Consider the following 16658-nt stretch of genomic DNA (forward strand, 5'->3'; position numbering starts at 1 on the left):
CTGCTGTGTTCATCCAGCTCTACACCTTGTTATCTCAGATTCTCCAGCATCTGCAGTTCCTACTATCTCTGAAGCAAATGGAGGAGTGCAGTTTCCAAGAATCCAGGAACGAGGTCCCAAAAAGGAAGGGGAATCATCCAAACGTGAGCAGTGGTTGAGGGAATCCATGATGGGCTGACTAGAGAGATTTCAAGGTCAGGCTGTCACAAATGAAGAATTATAATTCCTAATGAAATTTTAATGAGATCTGGTGACCCAAAATGTCCGGGTTTGGGAAAGATGGGGTAGATTGCGGAGAAGTCTGTGGGATCTGTGGTTCACATTTGCAGTTTGATGTGTTCAGTGAGGTGTTTGTCCATTGTTTGTCTGCAACCCATATTTGCCTTAGGTTAAGTTTGGGATGTTAGAACATGAGTCACATCTATCTTTGCACAGTCTAAACCATTTTTTTTGGCAATAATCTTTGCCTGCTTGTTGAAGTAAGTTTCATTTGTAATAAGCTAATTATTCTTTATTGACAAGAGAAACCTTTCTGAATTGCTTCTAATATTAAACCAGATATAGTCAACTGAAAGTTCAAAGTGAGATTGATAATCTTTTTGCTGGGCAGGCATATTGGGATATGGAACAAAGATGGATCATCAGTCACAATGCACTCCAACGCGAGAACATACTCAAAGGGCTAACAGGCCTCCTCCTGTTCTTATGCTCCTAATGATAATGGGTCTAAACTCAAAAGGTCTGACTTCCAGCCTTATGATGTTCTTATTTGAGGGAGCATCGACACAACAACAGAAAGCCAAGTGTTTCCAATGAGTTTAGGAGTTTCTGAAAGAAAACAACAGCCTGGGACTGTGATTGCACCTTGGTCTCTTCTATTATGGCTTCACATCCAAGGTGCAGTCTGGATCGGGAACTGAACAGGACACTGGAGTGAGACTGGACAGAGAGCCTCAGTCTACTTTGCATTGCAGTCTTTTGCTTGTATATCACTTGCTAACCAAACAAACTGTCTGAGGGTGTGATCACAAGGTGGAAATTGGAGCCTTAACCATTTGAGTGGAAATTTGAAATTGACAGATGGAATTGGCTATGCAGCGATTGGTAAAATTTGTTGGCGTGTAAAATGGATGACAACCCTTTTGATTTCCCGCGGGCATGTATCAACATCAAAATGACCCCTGATTGCAGAACACATAGAACTTGGTATCTCCCCAGATGTACAATAATGATCCAATCCAACTACTTTCCACTGAAAGTGGAGCACGGTTGATAACCTTTAGTAAAAATGTGTTATAGTTAAGGTTTAAGTAAAACAGATGTCAGTCAGCCAGAGCACAAAACAAAAGGCAAAACGGAACTTTGAGTTCTTTAATTGTAACAATGAACTGTTTAAAGATTAATCAGCAACATTATGATCATGGTGGTACAAGACTGGACCACAAATTAATTTCTGCTAAATAACTCCCACCATTCCACCCCATCTCTAAATGCAACATTATATCAATAAGTAAAATTTCTCTGGTATTTTAACACAGTAGAACATTTCGCTGCAGCATCAAAAATTGATAGCAAGCCACATACTCCCTTACCCTCGATGAAAATAACACCATGCCATCATTTACAACCATGTGAGGGCAGTCAAAGTCTCAGTTCAACAGCTTATCTGAAAGATGGTGCATGTTGACTGAACTGCATTGGAGTATCCACTTGGATTCGGTACCCTGTGGTTGGAGTTGGTCACGCAACCTCTGACTCAGCAACTAGGATGGTCATGGGGACACGCATGCGTGCACACTCACACACACACCTCACTATCACTGCGGTGCAAACCCTGGGCAGAATCATACCTGCTTGGCACGGTCCATCGGATTTCCTGGAAAAATTCCAGAAATTAATTTATTGGCCCGAGATTCTCCCTTCCCCAGTCCGTGAATTTGGTGGAAAGCTACGTGCATGTCTGCATTCAGTCCAAAACTACACACTCAACAGGAGGACACAGCACTGGAAATGCAATCGAGAAGCAAGAGCTGTCACTGATCCCACCGTGTCCACACATAAATGACAGTTGCAGAGTAGAGGCTCTTCACAATATATTGTCAAAGTATGAGAATTGGAATCTCTCTAGAAATAATTGTTTTGCTTCCTGCATCAAACCTATTCCCTCATAAATACAGCACAAGTTCCCCAATATTCTGCACAGCAGACTTTGCTCAGGATTATGTCACATGAAATTAAATCGGGCTTGATGTCGGATTACTACCAATAAAATGCTGGCAGAAGTGGAACACCACTCCCTGCATGTTCCCCTCCAAGCTACTCACCATCCTGATTGGAAGTATATCACCATTCCTTCACTGAGTTGGGTCAAAATCCTGGAATTCCCTCCTTAGTGGCATTGTGGGTCAACCCGTCAACCCACAGCAGGTAGACTGAAGCAGTTCAAGAAGGCAGCTTACCACCACCTTCTCAAGAGCAACTAGGGATGGGCAATAAATGCTAACCCAGCCAGATATACTTAAATCCATTAAATGGATATTAACAAAAAGCTAAACAGATTCATTGTACTCAACTATACTGGTTCACACCAGGGATTATGTTTCCTACCGTTAACGAGAAAACAGAAACACCAGCAAACAGGTGAACCTCCCAAACAGGCACAACATAATGCAGCTCACTTTATGCCCTGCCTGATTTTCTGTATCATCGTGGGTGCAAATCAAAACCTGAAGAAGGGTCTAGGCCCGAAACGTCAGCCTTCCTGCTCCTCTGATGCTGCTTGGCCTGCTGTGTTCATCCAGCTCTACACCCTGTTATCTCAGTATTATCAGGTGATTCACTTTAATTGAAACTAAGTATTATAAGAACCGTCGCTAGGGGCTCTTGTGGGGCAGTGTAAGTGTCCCTGTCTCTGGACCAGGAGGCCTGGCTTCAAGTCCCACCTGCTCTAGAGCTGTGTAATACCAATTCTGACTAGAAAATATAAGGACCATTACTCCGACTAAGTTCACTCATAATTCCACCAGTGACAAGTATCTTGTATGTTTTGCCACCTACTTAAGGGTTAGTTGCCAATATGGACAACAGATAAACCCCAGCATCAGCACAGAGTTGTCACAAATTTATCTCTCTTTGAAAAAGAGGTCAATTAAAAACAAATAGTTTGTGTCCTGGCAGATGGCCAATACATGAACGTCTGAACTGCAGCAGGTTCTGCATGTCCTCTGACAACGATACACCAACTCCTCCCACCGACTCAACATACATCAATAAAAATGCCCCTGACCTCACCCACAGCTCCACAACAGATGTAGAAACGATTGCACTGCACTCACCGAAATTTCCCGTCCTCGCTGTTTCAATGCTTGCCTGTTAAATTCTCCTGATTTTAAAACAGATGAAACATGGGACATGCCAACATGGCATGGAGGTTAATAGAGATACAACAGAAGGATGCTGAGTGATTGGGGACAACACTCTAATCTCAAGCTACAGGTGATAATGAACAGCCAATATTATTTTGTGTGTGTCGTCACTTCAGCGAGAACTTGACAGATTCGTTTTTATAAGCAGTCCCATTGCTCCCTAGGCCATGTACGTAGCCTGCCTGAAAGCAGACCATGACTATCCGAAACAGAATGCATTAGCTCAGTGAGAAGATTGAAGCATCCTCTTTTGCAAACCCTTCTCTTCATAATTCTTGTTAATTTGTTCTTGGGATGGTTCCCCCATTTAATCCCCCATTGCCAAGTCACGTTTGCCTTTCCTATGACGACTGCGGAATGCCAGATGATAAGCTGTGCTCAAATGCAGGCCACGTTCTTGCAGCGGTTCCCTGCTCCTCATGTGGGTGTCCTACACTAATCTGCTCCCTTGATTCCCCATCTCTAAGTTTCATTGGTCGTCATTCATATTATGCTCCACCCCTTGCCAGCTCCAAATCCCTGGTTTCTCCTTGTATCGCATGGGACTTTCCGAGGATTGTCCTGACTATTCATTCACACACTTGTTCCCCCATCCCCAAAACAAAGACAGCCCAGAGGAACAACACCATTTGGTCTAGAATGCTCTCTATTTACTTGTCCCAGTTTCTCAATATGGAACCAGACTTCTAATTTTACATTAATTAACATTAATCCAGCTCCTGGTCATGTCTAGTACATTTTCCAATGACCACAGGAGATAAACTGGGATGTGCTACTAAAATTTTTTAAATGCTGGAGACATTATACAGTGAGTGTCATATCGTTTCAACAACATCCGAAATCATTCAGCCCATCGCTCCTGTTCTAACACTTTCAAGGAACTATCCAGGTAGTGCCACTCCCCTGCCCTTTCCCCTACAGTTCCTTAATATTGCCTCTTCAATTACTTATTCAGGTGCCTGGTCTAAGTTATTACTGAATTACTTTATAGGCAGTACATTCCAGATCTTACTTTAATGCAGAAAATCTCATCTCCCCTATGGGTCTTTTGCAAATTACCTTCAATCTGCACTCACTGGTTACCAATCCTCCTGCAGGTAGATACAGTTTCTCCATATTTACTCCATCAAAACCCTTCATCATTTTGTACACTTCTATTCAATCTCCCATTTGGATAGGTAAGCATTCAAAAACCAGGCAGATCTAAAAATCAGAACTCTCTTGTGAAAGGTTAAACCAAGCAATGAAAAGTCCAGTGATTACCCCCTCTGTTGACCTTTAACAGATGTTAAATATAATTGGACTTTGTTTGTTGGCCTAAAGAGAACAACGGATAAGATATTCCCCACACCCCCCTCCAAGTCAAAGAAAACTGTGTTCATTGCAATATATTGGTTACTCTTCACAATGTAATTGAAATACAAAGACAAAGCAATATAGAATTATCTTCACTTGAGAAATGTCACTGACAAAACCACCATCATCTCCAAGTCGCATACTAATCTGACTTAGTTACTCATCATCATTCTTTCATTGTCACTAGGTTAATATTTCAAAGTTCCCTCCTTAAAAACCAACATCACAGAGTGACTGGTTCACCTGGTCTGAAGAAGTAGAGATTGGCCATATTGTTCTACCAGGCTGCCTACATCTCAAGAACAAACAACTACTTGGTACAAGATGGATTTATGCTTACCTGCTGAGATACAGGAGTCAAATCAACATTGCTGACTAAAGTATTGTTAAACGCACCAGATTTCTTGAGGAATGAATTTGGTGTCACATTAAGAACTGATTCGAATTGCCAAGAGTCCAGCACATCTAATTTCACAACAAATACAAAATGTGACAACAGAATACGGCACTCAGTTCTGGTCTCCCTGCTATAGGAAGGATGTTGTGAAACTTGAAAGGGTGCAGAAAAGGTTTACAAGGATAGTGTCTGGCATGGAGGGTTTGGAGAGGCCAAATCGGCTGGGGCTATTTTCCCTGGAGGCCAAGGGGTGACCTTACAGACGTTTATAAAATCATGAGGGGCACGGATAGGGTGAATAGCCAAGGTCTTTTCCTTAGGTTTAGGGGAGTCCAAAACTAGAGACCATAGGTTTAAGGTGAATGGAGAAAGATATGAAAGGACCTAAGGGGCAATTTTTTCACGTAGAGGGTGGTACATGTATAGAATGGTCTGCCAGAGGAAGTGGTAGAGGCTGGTACAATTACAACATTTAAAAGGCGTCTGGATGGGTACATGAATAGGAAGGGTTTAGAGGGATATGGGCCAAATGCTGGCAATGGGACTAGATTAATTTAGGATATCTGGTCAGCATGGACAATTTAGACTGAAGGGTCTGTTTCCGTGCTGTACATCTCTATGACTCTAATAACATATCAAGCTCCGTTAAATACTAACCTTAGAAATCTGGGTCCTCTTCAGTCTAATGTCACTCTTGCTCCTCCCTTCACCCCTAAAACTACCGAGAGTGACAGGAGTCAGTCATTGGGTCTCAATGCAGCCCTTTCTGGATTTGCAAGGCCTCCGTGTTCTCAAGAAGTAATATTTCAAAGCTAACAGTCCTGAGCGGGTCTGATGAGGTGAGGAAATTTGAATCACTGAGACACCACATGAACCTCAGAAGGACAGACAAGATACATCCTCCTTGCTCAGCAAGATCATGCTCCCAAACAATCTCGCTTCACAGCTACAGGGGGGAGCCTAGTGGGCACTGATAGAATAAGCAACAAGTTCACAAATCAGAGTGATAGATGGCTGCTATCGTACCGCCATTAAATGAAATTATTAAATTTGACGAAAGCCTACTAAATCATTTCTGGGTTATTACGGCAACAATTGAGTGTTTTCAGTGCAAGAATTAGTCCAACATCCATACCTGCAGAAAGTATTACGGATGGAAATCACTTACTCATGATAATCCATCAAAATATTTTTTTAAATTACACACAACTGACAGCTGGAGGAACATAGAAAACAAAATCGTTATGTTTTCAAAACAACTGTCGCCACAAAACTTACGAAATTGCTTGAAAGCAATATAAATCAGCTAGTTAGTTCAGTCCAGTCTTTTTTTCTAATTCCCCCCTTTCGAGAAGATCCACACAAAAAATAACTTGCAGTCTAACTACAATGTGCCTCAGAAACTCTCAAAGTGAACAGAGCCACTGAAGTGCCTGATACAACGTGGAAAAATTCAAAGTGATGGAAGAGTCAGAACAAGAGGCTGGGAGATCAGTTAATTTTTTTTAAGAAGCGTATTGTAATAACAATAACATTTAAAAGACACTGGGCTTCAAAATCTATGGTGTAATTCAGATTTTATTTCCTCCGGCCTGTCCCCATCTTAACAAATTGGATGTACTCTTTCAATCCCTATAGTACGGACAGAGGCCATTCAGCCCATCAAATCTGCACTGACCCTCTAAAGACTGCCAAAGTGCCCCACCCTAACCCGGTAACCCTGCATTTCCCATGGCTAATCCACCTAGCCCACTCATCCCTGGTAATTTAGCATGACCAAATCACCAAACCTGCGCATCTTTGGACTATGGGAGGAAACCCATGCAGACACGGGGAGAACGTGCAAACTCCACACAACCAGTCACCCGAGACTGGAATCGAACCCAGGTCTCTGGTCCTGTGAAGCAGCAGTGCTAACCACTGAGCCACCCTGCCGCTTGAAGGTTCTGAATGTTGTAAATTTAACCAAACAGACTGAAAGCCAATGCCCAAAAGCAAAGAGTGTGGGGGGCCTGGGGTGCACGGACATGACCTTTAGTCCACCTCGAGACACGTTACTGCCCCGCTTGAGTATAAAATAATTTCCCCCATCACATTAGGCCATCACACACTTTGGTACACGTTGCTCAGCAGCGACACTCGCGCCTCAATTTCTTTACATTGACCAAGAGCTCCCATCTCAGAATGTGGCCTGGAAACAGCCAAATCTGATCTGCTACAAGCTGCTGGCAGCCACACAACAGAAAGGACTGTCCAATGCAGGGGAAAACCCATCTTTGAAAAGGGCCTCACTTACAGCCAATCATTTCTGACCCAGCTACTGGAACCAAGGCTCCTTGCACTGAGCTACTGGGGAGCGCATGTTTTCAGACAGTGAGAGTAATACCATTGAGAAACTGTAGTGAGAGTCACTTGATCAAGTGTTACACTATCAATAAACATGTGACTGAATCTTCCAGAACATGTCATCGAACCACATGTAGGCCATTCAGCCTGTCGATCTTCTATCTCAACACCATTTTTCTCACATCATCCCCATTTGTGTTGGCATTTTTAACATCAAGGAATCAAACTCTATCATAAACATATTGAATAACTGAGCATCAGCAGATCTCCCAGGCAGGGAATTCAAAAGATTTACCACTCTCAGTGAAGAAACTCGTCCTCATCTCAGTAGCTAATGGTCTACCCCTTAATCTGAGACAGTGTCCCCTTGGTTCTGGATCCCCCAGCCTGGGGAACCATCCCTGCTGCATAGACCCTACCAAGCCCTGGAAACACTCCGTCTGGGTCAATGTCCAATAAGAGTTAGCAATACTTAACTGATGGTCATTTTAATGAGGTTAGAAACAGAATGCGAGATTATGCTGGGGGCTCTGGTAGGAAATTGGGCAGAGGGGTGGGGATGGGACGGGGGATGGTGGGAATGGGGCGGGGGGGGTGGGAAGAGAAGAGAAGAGGGATCACAAGGAAAGGTAAGCCAGGTATAGGAAGTGGGAATGGTAGAAATGAACTATAAATCAGACTCCTGTTGAGCATCGGGGAAACTGACCCTATACTGATTCTCCGACAGCGCAGTGCTCCCTCGGCACTGATCCCCCCCTTTAGCACTGATGCTCCAATCACAGAGTTTGGTCAGTGCCACTGCTGCTCTCCCTCAGTAGTGCACTGAAGTGACAGCCTTAGTTTTGTGTTCGAGTATCTGATGTGGGCTTTGATCCACCCCGCCCTCCCGATCCAGGGCTACCCTCAGAGTTCGTCAAGAATCTCATCCACTCCTGCCTTAAAAATATTCAATGACTAGCCTCCACCGATCGCTGGGGAACAGCATCCCACAGCCCCCCTACTTTCAGAGAGAAATGACGACAAATGGTGATCCCCTATGATCCCAGTTCTAATCTCTGCCACACTATTGGGAGGGAACACCCTATTGATAGTGAAGCTTGGCGAGTTGGGTTATAAGCTGCAGACTCACATCACGAAAGACCATTTCAAATCTGCCCCGCACTTCCCCACGCACCTTCCACTCCACTTCTGCCATGCTCCGTGCAGGGATCACCCACCAGGGCCACCCTCATACACCCCCTTGTGGCCAGCTGAACTACAATACTGTGCATCGAAACCACAATCTACAACCTCTCTATCACTGCTGCTTGAGATAGGACCGAGGACAAGCACACAGGGGATGAGCAGGACAGGAGAATAAAAATCACACCCTCATTTCAGAACAGGCTTTGTAACAAACACAATTTTAAAATCGTAGTGATCTCGCATTCACGCGTGTAAACACACGACAGCAGTCAATGGGCACACATTTTCACTCCTCCATCTCGCTTTCTTCTTTTAAAGCAAAAAGAATTTACTCATCCCAGAACCTTCACACTCCGAGACTGGCTGCGTGTGCTCTAAAGGGCTTTTATACGGCAAACGTACCCCAACAAATCCTGGCATCGAGAGATTCAGCTCTGGCGAGCTTCCTTCCGAAACCACTCCACACTCTTGTCGTGTCTTGAGCGACAATGACAGAAGGTAAGTAACGAGAGCAGGAGAGGGAGCGCGTGTGCACTCACTTTACAGACAAGCACACGTTAAGGAGAAATTCTCTTTCCAAATACGCACGTGGGAGAAGTCATAGCCCAGTCAGACACCACTAAATGAGCCACTCTTCTCTATCTGCACCGCATTGGTGACAACCCCACTCAAAACACCGCATGTATAAGCGGCATAGTTAATCGAAATACCACATTAGGCAGCTTATCAGAAAAGCAGGAACATGACTGCAAAACAACTGATAAGAAAAGATAAAAACAAATAAAGTCTTTTGAGGCCCATTTCATTTGTACCATGAGTCATATTAATAAACCACACTGTTGTTTCAGTCACAGAAAGAGGGCAGACAATAAAACTATTCATTTCCTAAAAGGTCACCCTGGGAGAAGCACATATTGTTTCATAGTCGATCAGTGAAACTATTATTCAGCTCAAGGAATAAAATATTATAACAAGTACTTTGAAATGTACTGATGGGTTCATTAGGGAGACCAGAGGGGAAAAAAAACAATTTGCAGAGGGAAATCTGAAGACAATTAATCACTCGCTTGTTTTACTTAATTTTCCAATCTGTTTACACTTTTCCAACTACAAATGCATTTTTTATGCCCCAGCTCACAATTTACATCATACAGCCTCAGACTCCTGGCACTGCGCCAAGTGGCAGTCATGAGGAAACTGACTGCACATGAACAGATTCAGTGTTTTATAATGGATAAAAGGAACATGTAAATTTTCAGCATGTCAGCAAATAAAAAATCATGGCACACAGATTGCATACAAAACAAATTTAAAACAAGCCTGTTCATGGGCAGAATAAAAGTTGCTCCAAAAATAATCACTACTTTCTTGCGAGTGATATTTTTGTTTCCCTTCCCTCGCCAGCTCTAAACGGTCAAGTTTCTCTCTTTAATTTTGCCCATCCTTTCTTTTTATATAAAAAAACCCTGCGGTTCTTGTGTATGTATTACCAATAAAACTTCTGAGTCAAAGAGTACCCTTGCAAAACAGCAAAAGTCAAAAGGGCACTGCGCCAAACAGAGTTAACAGATTAATCACTGTTCATTCCATTCTGCTCGACAACAAGCTTGTTCCAAGCACATAGGATACCCACTACAAGTGCCATCAATCATTTAGGGGATGAAACAAAAAAAACGAAAGCAGCAATATCAGACCCGTGTAGATGAGGGGTCTATAGCCCAGTGTGGATGCAGAAATTTTTAAGTTTCCATCTAAGATAAAATTGATTGCATCTCTGGATCTTAACTATTCAACTGGAACCAAATGCGTTGCCCAATCACTTATTATTTTCTTGTAAACCGAGATGGCAACTTCAAAACACAAAAAGAATAATAGGTTTCATTTCCAAATTACTTTTGAATCAGAAGACTGGAAGATTTACTGGTTTCCTGTTTCAGCTTGCAAAAGGAAAAACTATAGAGACGGCGTAATTAATCCAGGCTTTCTTTCCCCCAGCAGTTTCCAATTGGTTCTCAAAGTTACAACATAATCCAGCCCTCTTTAATATGATTCAATTAAGATACAGTGATGTTTGTTTCAGAATGTCTGTGCAGATTAGCCACAATTAAAACACTTCCCGTAATGTGAGTGTTTAACATGGTTAAAAACAGCACACTGTAATTCTGATATTCAAATGCATTCCACCATACTTTGGCTGATTTTCTGGTATACCAATGATGTTGTGCAATGCATTTTGTCGTTGAGGGAAATTTCTGAGTCAGTGTCACAGTAAAGTGAGCATGACATCAGTTTCATTTCTTTACGTTTCCAGTGAGTTTGTGGGTTTGCACACTAACCCTGCTCACTTCAGAGATAGGTTTCAATTGAACTGAAGGGACAGGAGATGAAAGATTCCCCATTCTTCATCTCTGGCAGTCAAAAACGAAGTAGAAGAGACACAGCTGTTACCCGAGTGGTCAGCACTAATGCAGCAGAGTCACACAGATATGATGGGGAAATCTGTGCACAAAGTGGAGGGAGGACCACATATTATAGCGAGGTTGAATAGAGTGTCTTTTTTTGTTCATTCAGGAGATGCAGTTGTCACTGGCTCAGCCAGCATTTACTGCCCATCCTTTGTTGCCTTTGAGAAGTGGTGCAGAGCTGTCTTCTTGGACCACAGCAATCCATTTGGTGCCCACTGACAATACTGTTATCACAGGAATTCCAGGATTTTGACCCAGCAGCACTGAAGGAACTGTGATGTACTTCCAATTCAGGATTGTAGTGGCTTGGAGAGAAACTTAGGAGGTGGTGGTGTTCCCATGTATCTACTGCCCTTGACCATCCAGATGGTCGTGGCAATGCGTCTAGAAGGTGGTGTCTAAGGAACCTTGATGTATTACATCTTGTAGATAGTCCACAGTGCTGCTACTGAGTGTCAGTGGTGGAGGGAATGAATACTTGTGAATGTGGCACCAATCAAGCGGCTGCTTTGTCCTGGATGGTGTCAAGCTTCTTGAGTGTTGTTGGAGCTGCACCCATCCAGGCAAGTGGGGAGTATTCCATCTCACTCCTGGCTTGTGTCTGACTCTAAGGAGTCTGGAGGTGAGTTACACACCACAATATTCCTAGCCTCTGACCTGGTCTTGCATCCACAAACTCAAAACAGAAAGTCCAGTTCAGTTTCTGGTTGATGGTAACTCCCAGGACGTTGATAGTGGGGAATTCAGTGATAAAGCATTGAATGTCAATGGACTGAGGTTAGATTCTCTCTTATTGGAGATGGTCATTGCCTGGCACTTCTGTGGCATGAATGTTACTTACCATTTTTCAGCCCAAGCCTGGATATTGCTGCATTTGGACATGGACCGCTTCAGTTTATGAGGAGCTGCAAATGGTGTTGAACATTGCACAACCATTGATGAACATCCTCACTTCTGAATGTATAATGGAGGGAAGGTCATAAGGTCTGTATAAAGATTGGCTCAGGAATGGACATGAACAGCAACTTTTTTTTTTTAAATTCTTACACGAAATTTCTGCATCATTGGCAAGACCAGCATTTGTTATCCATCTCGAATTAGACTTGACCTGCGTGGCATGTTAGATCATTTCAGAGGGCAGTTAGGAGTCAACCACATTGCTATGGGTCTGGAGTCACATGTAAGCCAGGCCAGGGAAGGCTGTCAGATCTTGTACCCTAAAGAATATAAGTTAACTAGATGGGTTTTATAACAACTAATAATGGTTACAATGTCACCATTAGACCAGCTTTTTATTCCAGATTTTTTTTTGAATTCAAATTTCACTATCACCATAGTAGGATTTGACCCCAAATCCCCCAAAACATTAGCACGGGTCTCCAGATTACTGGTCCAGGCACAATATCACTACACCTCCACTTGCTTGCATTTATATAGCCACCTTTAATGTAGTGAATCACCCCCGAGAGGCTTCATCAAAAGGATAAAATCAGATTAAAAAACTAACAAACCCACAGATGAGGTGACAGGGGCTGATAAAGCTTGGTCAGAGAGATAGACTTCAAAGAAGGTTTTACAATGAGCCGGAGGGGCTGAGGGAGGGTGCAGCAGAGAGAGAGGTCCAGATGGTAAAAGCACAGTCTCTGGTGGAGGGGGCTTGGGAGTGACAGGTGCTGCAAGACGACAGAATCAGCTGAACGCAGAGCTCTTGAAAAGACCCAAGAAATGCAAGTTAGCGTACTGTGAACGAATAGGACCTCAAGGCGATTTTGATGGGTCGGCAATTTTGATGGGTTGACAATTCTGCCCCTTTTTCTCTCCCAAATGGCGGCAGAGTAACAGCACAATGGGCAGGCTCCTCAGCCCAGGAGCTCATCTACTCTGCCCACACGTTAATTATTTTTTCCCCTATGCTTTTTTCTAAAAAAAAGTTTCCATTTATTATGGTACCTTACCTTCTATTAACAACTTCGACGGAAGGCGCCTTCTCTTGAGCCAAGCCCAGCAATGAGGCGGCTTCCAAAGGCCCAGAATGGCGGATTAGGCCTGGCACCTGGCAGGGTGGTCTCCCGACTCTCTTGTCCTGGCACAAAGGTCTCATCCCATCGTGGAGGTCTTCTTCAGAGGCTTCCGGGTATTCCAGCAGTCCGGGATGGAGATCTTGGCATGGCTTTCCAGTGTACTCCGAACCCAGGAGCCATTAATTGAACAGTGATGAACTTTTAATTTTTCTTTTCCCTTTAATATTTATGACTTCTGTCATTAATTTAGGTACCGTTTTATGGCGACTTATAAAACGTTTCACTGATTTTTTTTTGTAAAAATACACGTAACAATAAATTATCATTCTGTTCTACATTTGCACCTTGGTTCAGAGCAGGACCAGGCAGATTTCTCTGTAAAATTTTCAATTTATAGTTCTCAGGCTGTATTCTTAATATTTAGAATATACATTTCCTTTGTAAGATGGAAGAGAAACCAAGAGAGAGCATAATGTGTGGAGACACGTGGAATTTGACTGCACTCTGTTATCTTCAAGTCACAATTTTGTATAATATTGGAAATTTGATGAATAAAGTATATTTTTTGGAAAAACAAACAAATTTTCAATGTCACTGCCCCCGGTGATCAGTGTGTGTGCTTTAAGTTGGCACTGGGAGATCAATATCTGGAAAGAAACAAAGTATGCTGATTGAGAGAGACCCCAGCCCTTTGGAAAGTGAGTAGACAGGACAATTATATATACACTTCTCACCCTGTCTGTGCACTGGCCCAAAGATAAACCCAGCATCAGAAAAACTAGAAAGAAAATAGAAAGTATTAAATACCCTCTCAAGAGCAACTAAAAACATGTCAAAAGCATCCTTTCACTCCCACAAAGCATGTAAAAAATTAAAATAGCTGTGGCATTAAACATTGATTGTACAGAACTAGTTTGTCCTTTTCAGTAAATGTACTCATTGGCTTAACCCCTTCCAACAAAATACTATTTTTAGATTCAAACGCACATGTAGGCAGCAGCACTTAAGTATTTTTTTAAGTTACACTTTGGTGTTTAGATGAAGGATGGCGATTTAATTGAGGTGTTTAAAGATGATTAACAAGGTAGAAGAGGCTAGAGAAAGAGATACTGTTTCCTCTGGTGGGGGAGTCCAGCTCAAAGAAGCATAACTTTCAGATTTGAACGAGGTCATTCACGGGTGAAAAAGAAAGTTAGGGGTAGCGGAAATCAGGAACTTTCCCTCCCAAAAAGCTGTGGGGACCAGGAACAATTGAAAACGGAGACTGATAGGTTTTTTTTTCGCAAAGCGTATGACGGGAAATGAAACCAAGGTGAGTGGGTGCGTTTATGATACATTTTAAAAGAATGGCAGAATAGGTTTCAGGGGCCAGATGGTCTGTCCTGGTTCCTAGAGCGTTCCTATTTTTAAACTAACCGTCCTGTTATACTTGGTGCGCTGCAGGGAAAAATAGGTCCAATTTGCAACATCTTTCCTCTCTTACACAATGCGAAAGTAATGACACAAACAACTTTTCAAAACTTCTATTTGACCTGAGGCAACCAAACAGATAGGAATGCATTTTACAAATTACTGGGCATCTATTCTTGAAACTTCACTTAATGCAATAATTTATCACATGTATTCCTTGCAAATGCAATTACTGTACCAATTCTGAAAAAGGAAAAAAAAGCACAACATGATTAGAAATAAATAGTTTGATGCACTTGTGACACATTTCGACAGAGAACTGCGTGAACAATCGTCTTCAGCAAGCTAACCCGAACGCTATTAATCACAGTCATCATCACAGCTTTTATTCAGGCTTGAAGATAATGAAAGGCACTCAGAATATAAAAATATATTAATAAGACAAAATACAGCTATTATATACAGCATAAACTAGAAATGCTTTCACATTTAGAAGGTAATTGCTGAGCAAAGAATTGACTAAAATTTTTAAGGCAATGTTAGAGCAGAATTCAACCTTCTCTTTTAAGCAACAATTGGATCAAACCAGCATTTCCAGCTTAGTTCAAATTGACTGAGTTTCTCAAAGACTGATTAATGAATAATCAGAAGCAAGAATTCAACAACAGGAAATTCAACAACAGCTGAAAACAAAAAAATTAATTGCATTTGTTATGAATGTTCTCAAACTTGTGGAATAAGCAGAAAAGCGTAAAAACATTGCAACAGTTATAACACACCCATAGTTTGCTTACTGATTGTATTGTACAATTCAGGAAGTTAGAAGGCATCAAAAACCACTTTGAATCTGGGCTATCCTTGAAGCATGTCAAGTAGTATTGCAATGAGGTGTTGGAAAATACAAGTGACGTAGTCAAAATCTTTACTTGGACATGCTTTTAACATCACAATAACATTATACTGATTACAAAGTCATTGCTGATGATTCATTGTATTGAAATTCATTGTCCACATTTCAGAGCAACACAGACCAGGAATAGGCTATTTGGCCCATCGAGGCTGTTCCAGCATTCAAAGAGGTCAGAGCTAATCTACAACTAACTCCACATAGCTGCCCATATCCCTTGCTAGCCTGAGTAAATAAAAACCTATCAAATCACAACTTTAAATTTAACAACTGATTGAGCATCAACTGCTCTTTAGGGAAGTGTTCCAGACTTTTGCTGTATTTGTGCGTGGAAAAGTTTCCTAATTTCACTCCTGAAAGAAGATCTGCCTCTAATGTTACGACAATGCCCTGTAGTCATAGACTCCCCGACTAACCAAAATAGTTTTGTCTATCGACACAACCTGTTCCCCTTGATAGCTTCAATCAGCTCACTGCTGAACATTCTAAAGTCCAACAGTGTCATTCTTAGTTTGTGTAATTTCACCCTTAGATTTTAGGTATGTGTACCCATAGTGTCTCGTTCCCCAGTCATAAAAAAGGACCAATATTTCCTTCCTGAGGGGAGGTGTCCTGAACAGCTTACAATACTCCTATCTATCCCCTTATAACAAGTTCTCGGAATATAAAAGGCTAGTTTTTGCTTCATCATTTTCAGTAACTGAACATTAAAAATGCCAATGAATAATATACATGGAGCATGCATTCCTCCCAAGTAAAAAATGCTCTTTGGACTTTCATTGTTTAGCTTTTCTGACATTTAGAAAAAACCCAATGCTATCCTATTTAGTTCCAAAGTGGATGACCTCACATTTGTCTACATTGAAAGCTATTTGTCAGTTTTGCCCATTTATTTAATCCTTCAAACTGTCTCTGTAACATTAGAATCCCACCTACACCCATTACAGTACGACTCTCAATACTTTGTTAACTTTTAAATTCCCATGATAACACCTATGATGGAGTGTCTATGTAAACTTCTCACACTGTAATTAAACCTTCCTATCAATGGATTTATCATGGAAGTGAACAATTGCATGAATGAGAGACAACAAGGTGCAGAGCTGGATGAACACAGCAGGCCAAGCAGCATCTGATGCTGCTTGG

The 16658-nt window shown here is 42.0% G+C and overlaps 1 protein-coding gene across 3 annotated transcripts in view; it reads right to left on the reverse strand.

Moving 5' to 3' along the window:
• The window catches only part of arid5b (AT-rich interaction domain 5B), a 125271-nt gene that overhangs the window by 89997 nt on the left and 18616 nt on the right, over positions 1-16658 (reverse strand). The window contains exon 1 of one of the 3 annotated variants that reach the window (XM_048608866.1): positions 9112-9321. The exons of 1 other annotated variant lie outside the window; for it this stretch is intronic. The gene's annotated coding sequence lies outside the window, so the exon portion shown is untranslated. Of the gene's footprint in view, positions 1-8653; positions 8700-9111; positions 9322-16658 lie in introns of those variants that run through there. One more of the 3 variants, XM_048608867.1, reaches the window with a different exon arrangement.

Source organism: Rhincodon typus, chromosome 20, assembly GCF_021869965.1.
Source record: "Rhincodon typus isolate 14 chromosome 20, sRhiTyp1.1, whole genome shotgun sequence".
NCBI classification, from domain to species: Eukaryota; Metazoa; Chordata; class Chondrichthyes; order Orectolobiformes; family Rhincodontidae; genus Rhincodon; species Rhincodon typus.